This window comes from Pseudochaenichthys georgianus, unplaced genomic scaffold (genome assembly GCF_902827115.2).
Source record: "Pseudochaenichthys georgianus unplaced genomic scaffold, fPseGeo1.2 scaffold_1358_arrow_ctg1, whole genome shotgun sequence".
Classification (NCBI taxonomy): domain Eukaryota; kingdom Metazoa; phylum Chordata; class Actinopteri; order Perciformes; family Channichthyidae; genus Pseudochaenichthys; species Pseudochaenichthys georgianus.
In genome coordinates, this window is record NW_027262236.1 from 27,644 (window position 1) to 34,645 (window position 7,002).

Below are 7,002 nucleotides of genomic sequence, written 5' to 3' on the forward strand. Positions count from 1 at the left end.
GATCATCTGTTTGAATAAAGGCTTTGGGCTTTATCTGCCATACACTCACAGGGCAGCTCGTGCACTACACCGGGTGGGTTGGCAACACTTTGAGTGGAATGCTTGGAGTCTGGAGAAGACTTGGAGCATTCTTACACCGTCATCTCATGATGTCCTTTTCTTTTCTCTGTAGAGGCAACAATGAAGAAGTGGCCACACACAACGAAGGGTCCAGCCATCAACAGCAAGCTGCAGAGCTCAGGGCTCGTCAAAAGCAGACAAAATAATTGACAATAAATGTATGTTAATGACTTATACATTTTGTGTGTTGTATTTTGTTATGTAGGCTATGTATAAACCTTGAACATAGGTGTAAATAAACATATATGCACATATAGGCTAAACTTATATGTGCAACCTATATGTGCATATACACTGCACCCATATATGTACATATATGTGTGTGCATATATGGATATATATGTACATATATGTTCAGAGACATATATGTAGGGGTCCAATTTCAGATATGTCACATATATGTTAAACATATATTAAAAATATATAGGTTCATATATATTCCTTCCATGTGGGTATGCTCACGTTCTTAATCTTGTCCTGGCTGAAACTACCCAAACTGCCATCGAATGTGGAACTCTGTTCAACCTAATCGATGCCATAGCAGTGTTGATCAGGGAGTCACATCAGAGGTCAGTCTGTGGGAGAAACGAGCCCAAGACAAGATGCCGTCGACTCATCCTGTCGACTCATCTGGTCCCATCTCTATTGTGTCGTCATAGAAAGGGGAGGCAGGGCACTATAGGGCCCCCCCCCCTAAATGCACTAGAAGTCATCATTTAAGTGGTTATTTTTAGTGAATAACCACCATCTTGGAGCCAGGACAGCAAACCCACGTGTTTCTGCTGATGGGAACTTGGGATGGCCGACCTGCCTGTCAGCCTTCCATCGGGGCACAGACTTATCTCGTGCCCTCATTGGTCATGTGCGTGTTCGTGTGTGTTGGAGGAGGGGCTCTGAGAGGAAGTCTGAAGTTGGTGCATCATGGAATGTGGCTCAGTAAAAAATAAGTACAGCTATTGTCTCCCTCTTGTAGAACTGGTCGGCCCACCTGCAGCCGGTACACCACCACACCCCAACTGGCCTGTGAGACACGCTTTCACTCTCACGCTGCCCAAACTATTCTCACGCTAAAAACAAGATGAACCGGTGATCGTTTGTGGTTGGTTATTTACAATGTTGAGTTGACAGCCGGGCTGCAGTCGGATAGTTTAAAAATCAGCTCCTAAGTTCTAACCCTATCTCCTATTCCTTGACCTCTGAGTGAAAGGGCACGGGGTTAAGGGATAGTGGATAGGAGAATTCAAAAGGACTTAGGAGAAGAGACTGCGGTACTTTAGAGAATCCGAATGCACTTTCACTTTCCGACGTGTTTATGATGCGCCAGCGGACGTCATTGTGTGCGTCTGCTGCTGGGGGGTAACCATGGAAACCACAGTTTTCTATACAGCGGACTACAACATGGATGTTCAATAAGAACGAGGGACTCATCCAGAGACTCTGCACCGTGCTCTGATGCTGCTGCTTTGCTTTATGAACGGGGACAACAGAGAAACAGATTCTTCAGGACCAAAGCTGGAATTGAAATAAAAAAGGAAAGTGAAACTTCTGCTCGTCCCCCTCTCCCTCCGGTCCACATGAATACAAATGATCCCAATACGTATGATTGTATGAACTATGAAAAGATCTTAAAATCAATACAGATGTATTTATTATGAACGTTAGTCCTTAACATCTACCTCTGTGTATATCACCATTCAAACATCTTTTAGAAGTTGAACAAACCCCACACAGCTCAGTAAAGACTGAAATGTTGACTTTATTTGATCATTTCTGTCACAGTCTTAAGGAGAACCCAAATGCAGCACTCGAGAAACCAAGGAGAATTGGTAATATCCTTTATTGGAGATTCCACTGGATCGGAGGAATACCAACCGGGCAGTATAACGCACCGGAGGACAGCGGGCAGAAGGTGAGTCAGGGACAGGCAGAGGGTCAGGGAGTAAGCGAGGCGGTCAGCGTGGATACAGGCAGGGTCGGATAACAGGCCAGGCAGGATAGTCGAGGGACAGGCAGGATCAGGAAACAGGCAGAGCAGGCAGGTCGGGGACAGGCAGGGTCGGAACCGGGTAGGCAATCTAGTGTTGAACGCGGGAGAGACAAGCATGAGGCAAAGTACAATCTGGCAAAGAGTGTGTGCAAGGTGCGGGTTTAAATACTGGCAGAAGCTAATGGGTGCAGAAGAGAAAGAGAGTGAGTTAACGAGTGGGTGTGGAAAACAGGTGAGACAGGTGAATGGAAAACTACTGGTGAATGATGGAGCAGACTATGACAATTTCAGTAAAAACTAACGTTCATATTTCTCTCTTTGATTATAATACTGATGAACGTTCAGAACAAAGCACTTTGGCAACTTACCACCTATGTTTTAAAAAGCTTAATAAGCACCGTAACTCTCATGATATCATTTCTCGGTCATAATCGGTTGTTTCCGTGAACGGCCGACTGTAGAGTGACGGCAAATGCTGCGGCTGCAATGCATTGTGGGGCAGCATTTTCGCTTCTCCTGTCGGTTAGGGAGGTCCAGTGGTTCCTAAGCTAAAGGAGGTTATAAAGGAAGTTTGAAACCTCCTTTCCTTTCATTCTCATCATTCTAGAGAATTCGAACGGCACTTATCATGGCTGCCACTGAGGGACTTCCGGGTCATTTCACTCCTTTAGGAAGGTTCCTAAGCTAAATGGACTATTCCACTTCAGCCCTGCTCAAGCTGTTGATCCGCTCCCTCCCCGCCCCCACCACCATCAGACGCCCCTATTAGTGCTCGGTCACTGTTCGCTTTGTGAGAGGGTTTGAAGGTCTCATTTCTACTGATTGATAGTTACACATACTTGTTGTATGTATTAGTTTAGTTTGCCCCTGGTACGGAAAAAGGATAATAATAGTGTTTTTTTTAAATTATACTGCGTTATTCTTCTTGTCAGGAACCGCTACTATTCGTTTGTGTTATGGATTTGGGCCGGTCTGGTTCTAAATGCCAGGGCTGATTTGCTTATACAAGTATTATACAAGTAAAACTACATGTTGCTTTAATCCCATGTGATTGTAGAATGAACACAGTCTTCCTTTGAAGATGTAGAAGTCAGAATTACCTACAAATCATTTACACATTTGTAAATATTATTTTCCACTTGTTACCATTGAGTCTATTTTTATGCAGCTCTGTGTGATTTTGTGGCTACAATTCAGACTAATACGCTACTAGAGGTGGAATAAGTACTCAGATGTTGTACTTGAGTAAAGTAGAAGTACCAGAGTGTAGGAATACTCTGTTACAGTAAAAGTCCTCATTCAAAATGTTCCTCAAGTGAAAGTAGAAAAGTATTCTCATCTAAATATAGTGAAAGACAGTGAAAGTAGTCGTTGTGCAGATTGGTCCATTTCAGAATAATATATATGATGTGTTTTATAAAGATTGATCATGAAAGTGTTCTCAAAGCTGGTGGAGGTGCAGCTAGTCTGAAGTACTTTGTAGACTGCAGGGTAGCTGGTGGAGGTGCAGCTAGTCTGAAGTACTTTGTAGACTGCAGGGTAGCTGGTGGAGGTGCAGCTAGTCTGAAGTACTTTGTAGACTGCAGGGTAGCTGGTGAAGGTGCAGCTAGTCTGAAGTACTTTGTAGACTGCAGGGTAGCTGGTGGAGGTGCAGCTAGTCTGAAGTACTTTGTAGACTGCAGGGTAGCTGGTGGAGGTGCAGCTAGTCTGAAGTACTTTGTAGACTGCAGGGTAGCTGGTGGAGGTGCAGCTAGTCTGAAGTACTTTGTAGACTGCAGGGTAGCTGGTGAAGGTGCAGCTAGTCTGAAGTACTTTGTAGACTGCAGGGTAGCTGGTGAAGGTGCAGCTAGTCAATGGGAGCTCATTCCACCATCTTGGAGCCAGGACAGCAAACCCACGTGTTTCTGCTGATGGGAACTTGGGATGGCCGACCTGCCTGTCAGCCTTCCATCGGGGCACGAACTTATCTCGTGCCCTCATTGGTCATGTGCGTGTTCGTGTGTGTTGGAGGAGGGGCTCTGTGAGGAAGTCTGAAGTTGGTGCATCATGGAATGTGGCTCATTAAAAAATAAGTACAGCTATTGTCTCCCTCTTGTAGAACTGGTCGGCCCACCTGCAGCCGGTACACCACCACACCCCAACTGGCCTGTGAGACACGCTTTCACTCTCACGCTGCCCAAACTATTCTCACGCTAAAAACAAGATGAACCGGTGATCGTTTGTGGTTAGTTATTTACAATGTTGAGTTGACAGCTGCTCAAGCTGTTGATCCGCTCCCTCCCCGCCCCCACCACCATCAGAGTGATCAAAACAAATAAATGGTGAATCAGACAGAGCTGTCTTTCTAGTTATTTATTTGAAGCTTCAAATACATAAGATACAATACAAATAGACACAGGTCTCACAGAGCATAGAATAGTCTGCGTGAGTGTGCGCCATACAATATGGTAGCAAAGCTTATATACAGAATCAATCAATCAATCAATCAATGTTTATTTATATAGCCCAATATCACAAATGTTACATTTGTCTCAGTGGTCTTCACAGTGTGTACAGAATATCAGTATGACAATACGACACCCTCTGTCCTCAGACCCTCTGTCCTCAGACCCTCTGTCCTTAGACCCTCTGTCCTTAGACCCTCACATCGTACAAGGAAAAACTTCCAAAGAAAACCCAGTTTAAAGGGAAAAATGGGAGAAACCTCAGGGAGAGCAACAGAGGAGGGATCCCTCTCCCAGGACGGACAGACGTGCAATAGATGCCGTGTGTAAATTGAAAAGATAATACATTTGCAACATAGGTAGTCCAGATGTTTGGAAATGCATGTGTGTATAATAGGAAGATAAATCCACAAGGATATCCATCCAGGACCGATGATCCAGGACCACAGCCACGACTCAAGATCCAGCGCTCGCGATCCAGGACACAGGACCGCAGGATCATCCATGACTCCGGATCCCAGCGTATATAGACACCAAAAAGAAAGACATGTGAGGAAGCTGGGTTAATGGGAACATGAGAGGACACGGGTATAGACAGAGAGAAGGAAGAAGCAAGATGTCCCCCGACAAACTAAGCCTATATCAGCAAAGCTAGGGGCTGAATCTAATCAGCCCTAACTATAAGCTTTATCAAAAAGGAAGGTCTTAAGCGCACTCTTAAAAACGGATAGGGCGTCTGCCGCCCGAACACAAACTGGAAGCTGATTCCACAAATGTGGAGCTTGATAAGAAAAGGCTCTGGCTCCCATTGTACTTTCAGAGACTCTAGGAACAACCAACAACCCTGCATTCTTGGAACGCAATGCCCTAGTAGGACAGTAGGGTATAATGAGTTCTTTAAGGGAAGATGGCGCCTGCCCATTAAGGGCTTTGTAGGCGAGAAGAAGAATTTTAAATTCTATCCTGTGTTCTATAGGGAGCCAGTGTAAGGCAGCCAGAACAGGAGTAATGTGGTCCCTTTTCCTAACTCTGGTTAGTACACGAGCCGCAGCATTTTGAATCAGCTGAAGCGACTTGACTGACTTCTTGGTACTCCCTGATAATAAAGAGTTACAATAATCCAGCCTAGAAGTAACAAATGCATGGACTAGATTCTCTGCATCGTTTTGAGGCAAGATATGCCTGATTTTTGCAATGTTACGTAGATGGAAGTAGGCGGTCCTTGAAATTGATTTTATGTGGGCGTTAAAGGATAAATCCTGATCAAATATAACACCGAGATTCCTTACAGTCTCACTGGAGGCCAAATTAATGCCATCCATAGTTAGTATGTCTTTAGATAATTTGTTTCGTAGATTCTTCGGGCCAAGTACAATAACTTCAGTTTTGGTCGTGTTTAACATCAAAGAGTTTAAGGTCATCCACGTTTTTAAGTCCTTAAGGCAGTCTTGAATTTTATTTAGATGATTAATTTCATCAGGCTTGATTGATAAATATAGTTGAGTATCATCCGCATAACAATGAAAGTTTACAGAATGATTCCTTATAATATTGCCTAACGGAAGCATATATAATGTGAACAAAATAGGGTCCGAGCACTGAGCCTGTGGCACTCCATGGCTAACTTTGGTTTGCGTGGAAGATTCATCGTTAACACGTACAAACTGAGAGCGTTCAGATAGATAGGACCTAAACCAGCCTAAAGCAGTTCCCTGTATGCCAACTAAGTGCTCTAGTCTTTGCAATAGGATATCATGGTCGAAATAAGGTCCCATGGAGGAAGGGGGAGGGACTTCGCCTCTCTTTAAGCCGTCTGGGCGACATCAGTCTTTGCAAGGCTCGAGCGAAGCAGTGCTGCAGCTTTGTCGATTGAGACAAGGTCCCGCACAACAACAGAAGCTCGTCCCACGACTGTTTGATGTCCCTCTCATCAAACCGACAACAGCAGAGGATGGAGTTTAGGTTGTTTAGGTTGGCTAATGGAAGCACCTGAGCGCTAACGTAATGCCATGCAGCAGTGAGTACCCGCTGGGAAGCAGTGCTCCCTGGGTAAAAATTGCAGCACGCATAAGGAGCCGAACACATGCCGCAGTTTTTGCGTGGCTGTGTGTTTAGATGGAGTCTGTTCATCCGTCATAGTGATCACACATAAAGCCATCGACAATAATACGATACAGTAGTAAAAGTACTTTTGGGTCTCTGTTGCCGGTTCCGGGCTAGAGCCTCATTAAGCTCCGGTTCTTCCTGTTCTTAGCTGGCCCCACTCGGCTGCCCGGAAAGAACCGATACTTCACGCTTACGCCGGAGGGGGGCGAGATGAACCTGAACAGTAACAGTTCATGGCGGAGTACGGCAAATAAAGCAGGTAACGGCCCGTCCACACTACAGCTTCAAAAAAAGCTTGGAGCTGGGCGCGTCTGAAGCTCGACCAACAACCAATCACATGAATCT